Below are 16047 nucleotides of genomic sequence, written 5' to 3'. Positions count from 1 at the left end.
AAACACAGGAAGAAAAACCCCAAACCACCAGAACTGTTATTAAACCAATGCTTTTGACATGATGTCATCATTTTGAGCCACCGCTAACCAAACAACAGCAGGTAAGCAAACACAGAAAGCAGCAATTTCTCAGAAACTTCAGAGGCGGGACCATTAGGGATGCTTTCAAAGACTAAGATCTTTAAATAATGATACTCTATAGGTAGCTTTGAATTGTGTTGCATTTAATATGACATCATGCCATTTTGGGAGAAAAGAATGTGTGAGTGTGTGTGGGTGTGTGTGTATGCGGGAGAGAAACAAAAGCATGCGTATGCTTATTTGTGCATATGACAAGAATTAACAGGGTAATGTGGAAGACATTTCTCGCCGACTCTTCTGGATTCAGTAGAGTGCCTAACCTTGTAATTACTGCTGCTTGCCTACACTTTTAGAAACTTTTAGTGTTTGAGGGATTTTTGTTTAAAAAAAAAACCCCACAGGATTCAACAAACGACATCAGCGCTTTTTAGTGTACTTTAGAAAATGGCGCTTTGTGTGGGAAATTTCAATTACTCTTATAATCTCTCATGTATCTACATTGTATGAAAACAGTACCTAATCATCTTAATTAAAAAAGTCTAATTATAGATTATAATTAGAGGTGATGACCAATGAAAATTACGATCGACGAACCCTTGACCTGGATGGAGACGAAATTGAGGTTATCAATGACTTCAGCCTACTTGGATCAATGATCAACACGAAGGCAACGACTCTCAAAGAAGTGAAACGAAGAATAGCCATGGGAAAATCAATGATGAAATCATTGGACAGAATTTTTAAATCGAAGGACATTTCTTTGCCCACAAAGACACGACTCGTTCACAGTCTCATCCTCTCCATTGTAACATATGGCAGCAAGAGCTGGACAGTCAAGAAACAAGAACAGAAAAGAATCGACGCCTTTGAAATGTGGTGCTGGAGACGAATCCTGTCGATACCATGGACAGCCAGACAGACAAATAAATCTATATTGGAGCAAATCAAACCGGACACGTCTCTCGAAGCAAGGATCACCAAACTACGACTTGCCTACTTTGGACACATTGTACGAACAGATCACTTACTGGAGAAGGACGTTATGATGGGACGCATCGAAGGAACAAGAAGAGGAAGACCAGCAACCCGATAGCTCGACACCATCAAGACAAGAACGGAGAAGACCTTGACCCAACTTATCCAACTGGCACATGATCGATCTTCCTACAGATCGTTCATCCATCAAGTCGCCATGGCTCGGAATCGAGCCTAGAGCCTTTAACTAACTAACTTATCCTACTATATTCTTTACTGAGTTAAATTTGTAATCCTGCCATTCAGTGGTTCACTCTGAGTGAGAGGGAAGGGCTAAAGTGGGATGAGGGTACAGGGCTTGGGATGTTATGTCATGACACAGTGTCCTATGGGTGGCCATTTTGGCAGAGTTAGTCATTTATGTAGTCAGATACGCAGCTTACCCAGCTAGTTAACAGTGCTAGTTTTAATACAAATTGAGTGTTCTGAGTATTCTAGTGTTCATGGAAAGCAGCACACACCCCAGCATGGATTAAAAAATGTACTGTGGAAGAATAGAGTAACAAATAGCGAAGCAAAGTTTCAGTGGTAACGCTTACTATTAATTTAAGCCCTCAATTCGCTTTTTAGCGTAGCTATTTTAAATTCACCTGTTGAGTTATACAGCTTGCACATACAAGTACTAGCTGTACAACATCTTCACATTTTCCACACAACATTCTAGACACTTTCAGTGTAGCTTGACAATGGCTTTTGTTGCTTTTATTTGTAGGTTTTGACTGGTGCACAAAAAAATCTAACTCAAATAAAACGGAAGAGTTTATTGATCATTTGCCTTTGTAGGAGTGTGCAACTGTAGCACAAGATGCTCACCTCTTAAAACTTATCAACAGAAAACAGTAAAACGTGGAACTTGATGGAGATTTCTGTTCATTAGGGCTTTTTCATCATTTGGAGTTTCCTTCAGGTATGGAGTTCTCGAATATGGATTTACAAGAGATAAGGCACTGATCTACAAACATTACAGCTACACTTATTACAAACATTACGGCATTATCAACTGGAAATATATTTACGAATATAGTCAATCATATTTCCTATTAAATTGTTCTAATCGTATCCCTATATAATAATTCCTATAATAATTCCTATTATAAAATCACAATAAGACAATTATTAGGGGGAAAAAAATCTAAAAGATTGTTAAACCTAGTTCTCAACCGTTCACGCTTGTTCTATTTACAGACACTTTTGCTCATTTCAATCTTTTATGTCTAGAAATAGGTTTAATAATTCCTATCTGATTAATTGTAATCTTATCGTCGGAAATACTAGATACATCTGACTATATTCAAGATGTTTTCGTCCTGCAAAGATGACATTTTTATGCAGTGTAACTCCTTAAATACACACAGAATAGCCATGAATTGTGCTTGGTTGGTGCATGTTTATTTATAATAAATCAAATTTAATAATGGTTATGTGATTGTGCCCTGTGATGGATTGGCACCCTGTCCAGGGTGTACCCCGTCTCATGCCCGATGCTCCCTGGGATAGGCTCCAGGTTTCCCCGTGACCCTGAAAAGGATTAAGCGGTATAGAAGATGGATGGATGGAAATTTAATAATGTCTGTTATTTTTAAACACGTACTGTTGACAAAGTTATTTGTCCATGCTAAGCCCTCAACACAAATCCTTAGCAGCTCTGAATGAAATACAGGTGAACATCTGTAAGACAGTATAACTGCTTAGTCTAGATCTGACCCCTTCAGTTTTTCAGATGATGCGCTCTAGCACAATGCAGAAAGTCTCTGTTCTAACAAACCTGAGTCTTTTTGTCTTATTCTCTTCTCGTATCAAGCCGATCATGAGTCAGGGGCGGTTCATTTGGGGAAAAAATGCTCTCAATAATCAGACTGAGAATGACTAGACTCTTGGTGCTGGATTCAGGACACTATTAAAGCGCCATACACATGCTTTGAAGGAGTCTGTAATTTTATTCTAACACATACAGTAATTTACTGTAAGCACCCAGGCACAAATCAAAGGCAGAAATCAGCGATGGGGCAAGCATACAATTGTGTACTCAGTTCTTTCGTCCTTTACGGTCACAAGATCCAGCACCACACCGGTTCGGTTGTACCACATGATCAGGTTCTTTACATTACAGCCAAAAAACAAAACCCCCAAATCATTAACAGTTAAATGATGAGTTAAACTGTTGGAAAGTACTGTATAAATTCGCACATCCAGTGATTAGACAACGGGGTATATTGTTGGTCATGTACTGGAATTGGATCTGCTGAATTGTATAATATGTATTTACTAATTACATGTATCCATTTCAATAAAACAAAATGAGTGTGAATCTTACATTTTAACACAAATAGTTTTGCTTCAACACAATTACTGCTAGTGAAGGAAAAGTAGTGCTGAAGGAAAAGTGTATAGATATATAGAATGATTGAAGCTCTCATCAATGTCACTGCAGTGTGTATGGTGTACTTTGTGTTTCTGTGTGTTTTATATGTAGGGTGAGGGTTGGGGCATTATTCAGCTATGTTAATACACAAATCATCGGAGAAAACATAAAGGTAGAATTACAAGTGTGTGTGTCTGTGTGTGTTTGTGTGTGTTTGTTTGTGTGTGTGTTGTGGGAAATCTTGGCACAACTATCCCATATTATTACCGCGAGCAATAGTGTGGAGCATTTTTAGAAGCGAGACGGGGATCTCCTGCTAAGACCTGGCAAACCCATCAAAGAGTTTGCCCAAGGGAAATGAGCGATAAAATGGGGAGGAACCATTAAAAGGGAAATAATGAAGACACGTATGATACACTCACACACAAAAGCATGTGTCCATGCGCTCAGGGAATTCACGTGTTTTCTTCAAAGGAGAAGCAGATCTTCCTCTTCACTTTGTTTCCAATTAGTTTTACAATAATGGGAAATGTTTCCTCCTGCTGTGTGCCTGCCTGTTGCTTATTTACATTGGTGTAAGTGTGTATATGTGTGTGTGTGTTTTCACTAGACTGTATGTCTTATGGCACACAAACAGATGTAAATCGTGGACATTGAGCTTATGCTTATACCCATCTCTAGAAGGGATCTAAATGCATGTAGCTTATCTCAACACCATATGACCGAAAATATGTGGACACCTGACCATCACACCCATGGGCATTAACACAGAGTTGGGCCTCACTTTTAATAACATAAATGTCACAATAATTACATACACCAATCAGCCATAACATTAAAACCCTGCATGATATCATTTAGGCCCCACCTTGTGCTACCAAAACAGCTCTGACTCGTCGAGGCATGGACTCCACAAGACCTCTGAAGGTGTGCTGTGGTATCTGGCACCAAGATGTTAGCAGCAGATCCTTTAAGCCCTGTAAGTTGTGAGGTGGGGCCTCCATGGATCAGACTTGGTTGTCAAGCACATCCCACAGAAGCTCGATCAGATTGAGATCTGGGGAATTTGGAGGCCGATCAACACCTTGAACTCTTTGTCATGTTCCTCAAACCGGTCCTGAACAATTTTTGCAGAATGACAGGGAGCATTATCCTGCTGAAAGAGGCCACTGATATTAAGGAATACCATTGCCATGAAGGAGTGTCCTCGGTCTGCAACAATGTTTAAGTAGGTGGTACATGTCAAAGTAACATCCACATGAATGCCAGGACCCAAGGTTTCCCAGCAGAACATTACCCAGAACATCACACTGCCTCTGCCGGCTTGCTGTCTTCCCATAGTTCATCCTGGTGCCATCTCTTCCCCGGGTAATCCACGCACACGCACCCGGACGTCCACATGATGTAAAAGAAAACGTGATTCTTCAGACCAGGCCACCTTCTTCCATTGCTCCATGGTCCTGTTCTGATGCTCATGTTCCCATTTTAGGAGCTTTCATCGGTGGACAGGGTTCAGTATGGACACTCTGACTGGTCTGCAGCTACCATACCATACTCACTGAGCTGTGATACATTGTGTGTTCTCACACCTTTCTATCAGAGCCAGCATTAACTTTATCAGCAATATGTGCTACAGTAGCTCTTCTGTGGGATCGGACCAGATGATCTAGCCTTCACTCCATACACGCATCAATGAGCCTTGGGCCCAATGACCTTGTCACCGGTTCACTGGTTTTCTTCCTTGGACCACTCTTGGTAGGTACTAACCACTGCATACCGGGAACACCCCACAAGACCTGCAGTTTTGGAGATGTTCTGACCCAGTCGTCTAGCCATCACAATTTGGTCCTTGTCAAAGTCGCTCAATTCCTTACTCTTACCCATTTTTCCTGCTTCCAACCAACACATCAACTTCAATAACAGACTGTTCACTTCCTGCCTACTATATCCCACCTATTTTCAGCTGCAATGTATCGAGATAATAAACAAGATGAATGTTATTCACTTCACCTATCAGTGGTTTTAATGTTATGGCTGATCTTGTGGATGCTTTTTTGCTCTTGTAAACTAGAGCAGAGAGGATGTTTCAATGAATAATAATCTAACTCTAAAGTTCCTGACTCTCTATTAGCAATGTGAAGATGATAAGTTTAATTGTTAATTAAAATCATTTGGGCCAACTTTCGACTGTATGCATGCTGTTATGTTGTATTTATAGTATTATGCTGCATTCAACTAGAGGTCGTAACTTGTCCTCCAACATGACCTCCAACAGCCAAAGAAAACATCGCCCTTAACTCAAAATTCGTACTTGGGGCAGTCTTAACTATCAGTTCCTCCGAGTACAGTGAGTGACATCAAATCAACATGGCTTCTCACAGCGTGAAGAGCAAACAAAGTAGCACTTCTTACATTTCAACGAGTTATAATGTATATACAAGTGGATCAATCAACATATAGACTTAACAAGTGAATATGTCTGTAACACTGACTATACAGAAAATATACATCACCCATCACAGTTAGCTGGCTAGCTGGTTGCTAACAAAAGACGAACATGGAGGCTTGTGGATGTGTGTTTAGCAATGAAATGTATTCCATGCCATTGCCTTTGCAGTATATTATCTAGCTAGAAATTTGTAGCTAGAAATGTGATTGCGTTTAGTCACTTACTGTAGTGTTTATAAGTCTTTAGTCCACTTTTCAACTTATTAGTTGAATTGTTAACATATTAGATATATTCAGATTCTTATTACACCATATTGTTATTATGTCACATTTTAGTATTTCATTTGTCTTTCATTATTATACATTTATTATATAATGTGATAGATGCAAATTTAATGATATAATATAGTGTGGCTTGTTATGTGTTGATTTTATATCCGTTGCCATTTATTCAGCAGGTTATGCTGTTTTAGTGTTTAGTATTTAGTATTTAAAATGAGCATTTTAAAATCTTGATGCATGTGCTCCTTTATAAAGGTGAGTAGTTTCAGGGTCTCTGCATTGCCCTGATGCCACACGTGTCATAAACGCACGGAAATGCGTGAATTGAATGTAATTCCACTCAATATGATACTGAATACATACTGGTATATATTGGTATAACTAAAGAGAAATGTGATTAGATAAGCACATAGCATTCAAAGCAATGGAGGGTGTTATTGCATACTCTTAGGTGTATTATTTTCGATGCATTCACTTCCAATTGCTTTTATAGGTAGCAGCTGAGGTTTCAAGTCAATTAACAATGGCATTTATTGCCCAGTATTTGTGTGTATGTGTATGGCACAGTTATCTGGGTCAGTTGCCAACCGAGTAAATGAGATTCATGGGTTTTTTGCTTTACTGTAATAAATTATCATAATGATTATGTTCCTAAAGGGAGGGTTCTACTTTAACTCCAATGTAGGGCCTGAGGGAACATTAAGCCATCGAACAGATGTAAAATACAGCAGAGAAGGCTGACTGGTATAAAAGGACAGCAGAGCTAAGCCTTCCCTCTCTTTGAAGGAAATAATAGATTTTAAAAATAAGGCTCCATTTTTGGCCTCCACATTGTCTTTTTTTTGTTGTTACAAATGGCATAAAATGTATTTTCTTTTCGTTTGTGGAACCAAGAACAATAGCCATCAACTGTCATAAGTAAAAAATTCACTGATAAGAATGGAGGCTGATTTCTTTGTGGCCCAGACTGTAGATTCACACAGCCAGTCATGTCAGGAAATAAAACAGTGTGAAACGCCCGCTAGAATTTGTGTGCAGTGAGTTTTTTGTGATCGTTGCGGCCAAAAATGCTTCCTTGGAATTGACAAAATTGCAATTGCGCAGTGATGTATGTTGGTAAATGAGACTTTTTAGCTGTACTCATGTTCAATGCACGTGAACCCGAAGAGGGCTTTGGTTGAATGCGCGTCGTGATGATGTCACACGTCTTGGCCCAAATCTGCGGTAGTTTTTGGTAGTTTGCTTGATTTTGTGTTCATTTCTACAATGGCAAAATTGCTAAATCCTTGAGGGACTGCCTAATTATTGAAGCCTGCTTTTGCAGTCACATCAATGACCAAATCAGCAGTGACTAAGTAATACATAGCGGTGTAACAAACATGAAAAATCTGGATTGCTTTCGCAATGACTGATTTTACAAAAAACCTTTGGAGGAGAAATATAAGTAAATAGACTTCTAAGCCAACATTTTTCAAGGTACAAATTAAACAAAGGGATAAATGACAGAACTGCATTTTGTATGGTTTGAAAGGAAGAGCTGGCTAACAGCAAATGAAACTTTTGCTGTTTACCTTGCTTGCAAATCAGAAGAAACACAGCTTCAATACTGACTTGAAACACTTAATAACCAATGATGAATGATGAATGATGAGTATGTTCTTATGTATATGTGTAACAGTTTAATGCCAATGATGAGACCCTTATAGGGCTCAACTATAATGGTTTCATAAAAGTAACATCAAGTCAGTGATTTCATCAAGTTAGAAGAATTATTTTTGGACCTCCCATTCAGTATCTTGACCAATTGAGATGAAAGTACACATGTACACGTGTTTCCCAGGACACCAGTGTGCATACCGCACTGGCATTAATCTTTAGTTACATCCCCATAAACCCACAACTCCAGGACACAAGCCTCTTCGTGGCCCCACAACAAGCCCATAGCTAACATAACACAATCTTTCCACACCTGCGAATGACTGGGCTTACTGTTTTAAGGATTAGGAAGAGGTCATTCATCATAATATTCTTTGGGCCCCACATAAGAACAAACTATCAGTGTTTCATTTCAAAGAACAAGAGAGCTTCACATTATTTAAAAAAAAAAAAAAAACATTACCCAGCTATTACTTACAGCTGTGGTAAATGATAGTCTAAGTACTAGTCCCTTAAGTTTACCTCCATGGTTGAGGCTTGTCTGGTATGCTGTAGGCTGTCTAAGAAAATATCCACAGGATTTAGATATTTAGTGTATATTGGTTGTTTTGTTGTTATTTATTATATCAGCACATTTCTAAAGGATCTTTTTTTTTAAGTGGTTTATTATTTTCAGGGTATATACAGTTGAGGTCATAAGTTTACATATGTCTTGCCAAATCTGCAAAATGTTAATAATTAAAAAATAATAATACATAAGAGAGATCATAAAAATTGCATTTAGTTTTTTTATTTAATTCTATCCTTAATAAGCTATTTCACATACCATTATAGTCCCACAAGTAACAATAATAACCGAATTTACACAAATGAACCAGTTCAAAAGTTTACACACGTTCGATTCTTAATACCGTGTGTCATTACCTGGATGATCAATGACATGATGTGTTTGTTTTGTGAGAGTTGTTCATGAGTCCTTTGTTTGTCCTGAGCAGTTAAACTGCCCACTGTTCTTCAGAAAAATCCTCCAGGTCCTGCACATTCTCTGCTTTTCCATCATCTTCTGCATATTTGAGCCCTTTCCAACAGCGAATATATTATGTTGAGATCCATCTTTTCACACTGAGGACAACTGAGGGACTCGCACATGACTATTACAAAAGGTGCAAACATTCACCGATGCTCAAGAAGGTAACACGATACATTAAGAGTCAGGGGGGTGTAAACTTTTGAACAGGATGATCGGTGTAAATTGTTATTATTTTGTCTTCTGGGAAACATGCAAATATCTTATGTAGCTTCTGGAGGGTGGTACTAGATGAAAAAAATAAGATCTTTAAACAAAATTACAACAATTTAGCTGTGCAAAAGTTTACACCCCCTGGCTCTTAATGTATCGTGTTGCCTTCTTGAGCATCAGTGAAAGAAAACAAGTTTCCAAAGTTTAAAATTTAAAAAATCATTAAAAACACAAATGTGCCACACAAACTCTACACCCTGAGCAAAGTTCTATATATAGAGAGAGAGATGAGCTTTCGGCAGCACTCTGACTGCTTTTATTTGTTTTTTGTTTGTTTCACACCATAGACATCCTGTGGTACCCTATATAAATCTTTCTTCTTTTTTTCCATACATTTTCACCAGTCACAAGCTAATAATACTTTTTATTTATGAATGGAAATAAGTAATATATAATTAAAAAACTTTTTAAAAAATGACATTGCACTTACATTTACCATATAATATCACTGGTACAAAATTTTAGAAATACAAATTATTGATTACATTTCACAAAGAATTTGAATGTTTGTATAGTGGGACAGACCAAAATTCTTTATGATTGAACTACTTTTAAGATATTTATTTTATGTCACACTGTAATAGGCTATAGTTGTAATTGGACTGATTTTAAAAAGGCAGTATGTAAGACACACAGTATAACAATCTCATGGAAAGTTTTGGTGGGAAATGTATGCAAAATGCAGTTTTCAAATGATAAAACATGTAACTGCACAGGAATGGGCACTCCATACTAATACACAGAACAGCAGCAGCCTCTTCCATGAGGGTTTTTGATGCAAATTATATGATATTTTAGACCAGGGAGTGATGAAATTAGTGGTTAGTACACAACATGGCTACCAAAATCCCATGGTACTGATGGCAATTCTGCACTCGGTGAAGGCAAGAGAGAAATCTGCTTTGTGTTTTTTCACCATTTTTAACGATATAAGGAAGTTATAATATATGAAAATCATATAACTTTTCAGGCTCGGCTTCATATTTTACAATAAGTGCATCCTTAACTGGGATTTCCTGTTGAAAATATTTTTTGGTGCAGACCATAAGCCTTTAATTAGATATGACCTCCTAGTCAGTATGTTATTCGCTGTGGACAAAGTGACAATTAAAGGCCTGTAATGTCTTCTGTCTTCCTTCACTTCCTTATTTAAACTGCACTCCCAAAATTGGAGTCTATGATTCGTGAGAATTTCAGGATGATCAGAAGAGTGAGGGAGACAGAGAGAGAGATAGAGAGAGGGGAAAGAACAGCATGTTCGTGAGCTTTATCAGAGACACCATGTATAATGGAGAACAGAAGCCTTGCTGTGTTTATCGATCTTTATTTATACATATTTCTTTTAAATAAACTCAGCCCTGAGACCGTGGACTCTATTTCTTTCTCTCAGGAATCTAAAATTGCCTGCTGTTTTGTTCATATACCAGTACATCTAGTGTTAGGACAGTACGGCATGTTCAGACGCTAGATCTCTAAACCAGTATCACAGATTTTCATTTTTTAATAATCCTGTGCAAGGACTACAAGGCTAAACCAGTACTTCAAGTACTTAGTAATTTGATAATAACCCTATTAGCGTGTGAATTTTCTGTGGTGATACCTTCAGTATTTAGCCTACAGTAGTTTCTGAAACCTTCAGAACTTTCAAACCATTATGTCTATCCATTCAATTTAATACCATATATAAAATACATTTCTAATATTAAATCATGTTAAGCACTTTTCTTCCTCATTATAGCATCACGTAGCAATCACATATAACAGAAAACACTATGGCAATGTCAGAAATTGATGTACTACAAAGAAAGTGGAGGTGTACTCCCTGTGTTTCTTTCTGGCATATATTCAGTGTGCTATTCTGGACTACACCAGAGAAGAGCTCCATAAGAGAACACAACGTGGGGCTTGATCTTCTAATTTGGAAGACAACAGTGCCATCTAGAGACCAGTAACTGTCTACTCGGTCACCTTTGAGCATTCATGGACCAGGTAATTGCACTTCATTTTTTTTTTTTCTATACGCCTGGCATAAACTTGAAATTTTTCATTTGAACGTTTGCTGATCTTCGGTCTCGTCAAGGATCGTCGCCTCCTTCAGTCTAAAACAAAGCAGGCTACCTCTAGATGGCTTTTTATGCCATCACTAAAGTCTAGAGTGTGTTAATGACTCGAGTTAATTGAGTTCATTCAGTTACAGTAAAAGATTAGTTCGGTTGCAGAGTTTGCCCAAATGTGCGGCCTGATCCTGCAACACTGCTACTGCACACAGAGAAACAGTGAAACTCTCCAGCTTGGACCAAATGGCCCTGAATGGGATTCTGTGAACTCGATTAATAAAATACAATCAGTTGCCAGTACCAATTTGTACTGTACACCTTAGTGACTTGCACAAAAAGACAGAGTCAATAACGAATGAAACATATGTAACCTACACATCATTCCAGAGAACATGGGTTTCAGAAACCACGTGGTCAACGTTCCGCAGGATACAGAGCAGTGTACACGCTAGCGTAGCCGTGCAAGCCAAACAAAATAAAACCATTTGTGTCAGATAAGAGTGTGATCACATCTGCATAGTTCATTGAAAGCATCTCAGCATCATTTTTGAAAACACATAGTAGCTATTATTTCGTTGTCAACCACTACGAACACAGAGCAAGGGCTCGTCATACAAAGGGGCAATATTATATGACCATACTACAGAAACAAGTACATGGGTCAGAACATCTGGCAGAATCCACACTGTTCTATGTCTAAGAAGCCTAAATGTACTCTCAATACAACTGCCATTTGATCTCAGAAGACCAGAAGAACGCACAACCATGAATGGTTCTGACCATAGGATCTAAAAAATGTATTTCCACATTTAATTTACTGCACGTTTGCCCGGGTGTACTAGTTTATTTGAATGAATGGCGTATGGCTGGACAATCCCAACAGCACGTGTTGAGCCAGTAAAAGTCCCTGGTGTTTCATGTGGAAGCACTATGTCATTAAGGTAAGTCATTAAAAACTTAAAGTTTAACAACAAAGACTACCTTGACTCCTACACGGACTGTTCAGTGGCGTAAGTTGTGCATGCTAGTCTTTTCGATGGAAGATGGGGCTATCTCAGTTATGAATGCAGTCATGAGTGGCCACAAATCGCCCATATGCAGGTTTTCTACACCTGAATGCGATGCTATTGGTATTGCAATTTCAGTAGACAAACTGGGTATGTTGCACGTCAGCTTGTTTCGATGTTCTCTGAATGTTCAGCACCTGTCAGCAATTTCACAAAAGCAACTGTCACTAGTAGAGTGTGTGGACACCCTTAGGTGTTAATCCAGCACAAGTTTTCTCCCTGTAAAGAGGGATACTGTAACAACTGATGCTGTATAAATACCTTCACATTAGCATATTAACATCCTCTAAATGAAATCAATGTGCCTAGTGGGGCAAATTTACGAGGTGGTGGTTGTACGAACAGACAGACAACTGTCCAGTGTGGTTCACACACAGGACAGATACAAATGCTTTGTTTTGGGTCAGAATGCATTAGCAAATTATCTACTAATCTATAAATCTACAGCTGTATGATTTTGATTTTTTTTTACGCTACCACTACTGTGGATGAAACTACAGTTTATGAACAGATTATGTAACCAACCAATGTTGTTGATAGCCCCATTCTGGCCGAACAGACTATGGTTCTGTCTGTTGTTAATATTACTGACAGACCTGACATTGGGAACTGGAGGTCATACTGTATCACATTGTAGCTGAACATAGAATTTCTGCCAAAGGTATTGATGATGCCTTATATTAATAAACCCACTGATCAATCAGTGCTGCGTTGGGCAGCACTGTAAACAAGTTCTGCGCTCTAAAGACAGATTAATTCACTGGGTAAAGGAAGAGCAAGCATACTTGAATGCAGGTCCCTAGGCGCCTTTTAACATTAAATGGCATTCAACACAACCTATGGCCACCTCGTGAGTAGCATTAAATGGAGCATGATTTGCGGACTTGCAGTGAAGTTGGCATCTTCACCAGATTTCACACCATATGTGCTCTTTGGTGAGATTAAGTGATTCTCACCCTCAATAAAGGGCAGTATCAGAATCTGTAACAGTTCACGCAGTTTACATATCAACAGTTAAAACTTACCTTCAGCTCCTCTCCTTACATATTACCCAAGAAGGTGTGGAGAGGTGGAGAGGACAGATCACAATGGAATGTGTCAAGTCATGACATGGCTAGGGACAACCTATTTATACTGACACTCAACTGCAGAAAGAGAGAGAGAGAGAGAGAGAGAGAGAGAGAGAGAGAGAGAGAGAGAGAGAGAGAGAGAGAGAGATGATAACTCTCTACCACTACTGGGTTTTTTCATCTGTTCATTTTGCAACTCTCACATCACCAGCTATATTGATTATTCAGATCACCATCATTATGTGATGTGAGAGTTGGATTTTGCAGGATATCACCATATTGCAGGATTAGATTATTGAGATTGCCTAGTAGAAGATGCATTGGAGATTGTACTGTGGTTAGTATGCAGGATAATCCTGCATACTAACCACAGTACAATCTGTGGTTAGTATGCAGGATTATCCTGCATACTAACCACAGTACAATCTCCAATGCATCTTCTACTAAGCAATCTCAATAATCTAATCCTGCAATACCTTTGGCCAAAAGAGCTTCAGTAACTCATTCACCTCTAGCCATGAGTTACTCATAGTCATTCAATTTCTTCACTTTCAGCTTTTTTGCATTTGTACAGATATACATCCACTGAGAATACAAGTGATCGAAACTGCAGTGGAAATAATAATAAATATTCTATTTCATCAACCTTACTGCAATGTACAATGGCCACTGTACAATTGAGTACAGTAATGACTCCCAATCCTGGTCCTGGACACCAGGTGGACTTGTGGAGAGCATGTGGTTCTCAGGAAAGCAATTGGGAAGCACTGCATCTACTACCACCGTTGATGTAATTTTTCCAACACTGTAATAGTCCGACCTGCTACTGACCAATTCTGACCTCAGGTTACTGTCTTTGTGGAGTTTTGGTGCATGTTCTCTCCGTGTCTGCATGGGTTTCCTCTGGGTTCTCTGTTTCCTCCTACCTCCCAATAACAAGCCAGTAGGTGGACTGGCTATACTAAAATTCCCCTGTGAATGTCTGTGTATGAATGCATATTCATGGTGACTTGCGATGGACTGGTGTCCTGTATTCTCGCCTAAGGCCCAGCGTTCCTGAGATAGACTGTGGATCCATTACAACCCTGACCAGAGTAAACCGGTTACTGAAGATGAATTAATGGTTAAAACACCAAATGACAACTAAAAAAATCCAAATAATATCACACACACTGAATTAGACTGAGATAGGGGCTGGCTTACAGTCAACCACATAGCCTGTTTGTACTGTATCTACTATGAAGCTACTATGTATCATCCAAATACATTTGAACAACCAAAGTGTATCAAACATGTTTTTACGTCTAGAATATTTCCAATGGACTCTGTCACTGCACTCCATATTGATGGAGTTCTTGGTCTACATTAGAGGTCTGAATGTAAAATGCCACCACAATATAATCAGCTTTGAGTCACTTGCCCTGGGTGTGCCAGGTTGAGCCTGTGCCTCCTACATTTGCAAACTGCCACATTAAAAATTCTGGTAGATGATCAACAATTTTGGACCACAATTACATTGTGGTGGTTATCCTTGCTTTTATCTTAAAAATAACAATTAGCGATATTTTCTTACTCAAGTCTTAGCCACTTAACAACTCATTAAGTTTCCCCATCAATCAGTTGATTCGCAAAGCAAAGCGATTGATTTAGTCACATGATTAATGGACAGTTTTAGTTAACTGCAGTTTCATCTGTCTAGTTTGAAGATATTTTTGCAGAATACATGTATTTCTTAATTATTTACAAAATTATGTTCACTACTCACAAATCAACATGGTTTTGTACCTTAGCTTTAATGAAAATATATTTTGATTGTTCTATGCATTACCTTGTGCACATTTTGTTTCTCTATAGGCACAGGGTCAGGGTTGTGGTAAACCTGGAGGCTATTCTTGGATCACTGGGCATGAGGTGGGAATACACACTGGATGGAATTCTAGTCTATCGCAGGGCACCATGAACACACAGCCACATTCATACACTCATTCACACCTAGGAGCAACTGATCTAAATCAATCCACCTACTGGTTGGAGGATACCGGAGAACCCAAAGGAATCCCATGCGGACATGGGGAGAACATGTACAGAAACTCCACACTGACAGTCCCCCAAGCTCAGGATCGAGCCAGGGACTTTGGAGCTGCGAGGAAGTAATGCTAACTGTATTACAGATTACACTATTTTCTGGATTGGTTAAAATGTCCACAAGATAGAAAATCCAAGAAACTTGGAGTTGTACCATAAATCTCTCTCTGTCTGTCTCTCTTTCACTCTCTCTATCTCTCTCTCTCTCTCTCACACACACACACACACACACACACACACACACACACACATTAGCCTTATCTTGAACCTTCTATGACTGTTTAATGCCACAGTCACATCAGAAAATTGTTCATCACTGCTGGAAAAGCAAGAATCACAAGAGTCATTGTAATGTTGCTATGACTATTGACCCAGAGTTGCCTTAGGTTTGGCTTCAACTCAATAAAGTTAGCTATATTTTTAATCTCCTTTGCTTTTAATTACAGGAAGACAATAGGCGAGGACATATCCATGAGTATCTCCATGCCATTTGAAAGACATACAACCTTTTCTGCCACCATTTATAAAAATTGCAAATGGATTTATTCAAGACAATGGAATGTTGGGTTTTTTATGCATACTTACAGTTGTTGTACACACTCTA

The 16047-nt window shown here is 38.7% G+C and overlaps 1 protein-coding gene across 3 annotated transcripts in view; it reads right to left on the bottom strand.

Moving 5' to 3' along the window:
• The window catches only part of palld (palladin, cytoskeletal associated protein), a 105411-nt gene that overhangs the window by 85810 nt on the left and 3554 nt on the right, over positions 1–16047 (bottom strand). The window lies entirely within an intron of this gene.

Source organism: Ictalurus furcatus, chromosome 25 (genome assembly GCF_023375685.1).
Source record: "Ictalurus furcatus strain D&B chromosome 25, Billie_1.0, whole genome shotgun sequence".
Taxonomy (NCBI): Eukaryota; Metazoa; Chordata; class Actinopteri; order Siluriformes; family Ictaluridae; genus Ictalurus; species Ictalurus furcatus.
Note: the sequence above shows the minus strand (reverse complement) of the source record. Positions and strands in the feature narration are given on the sequence as shown.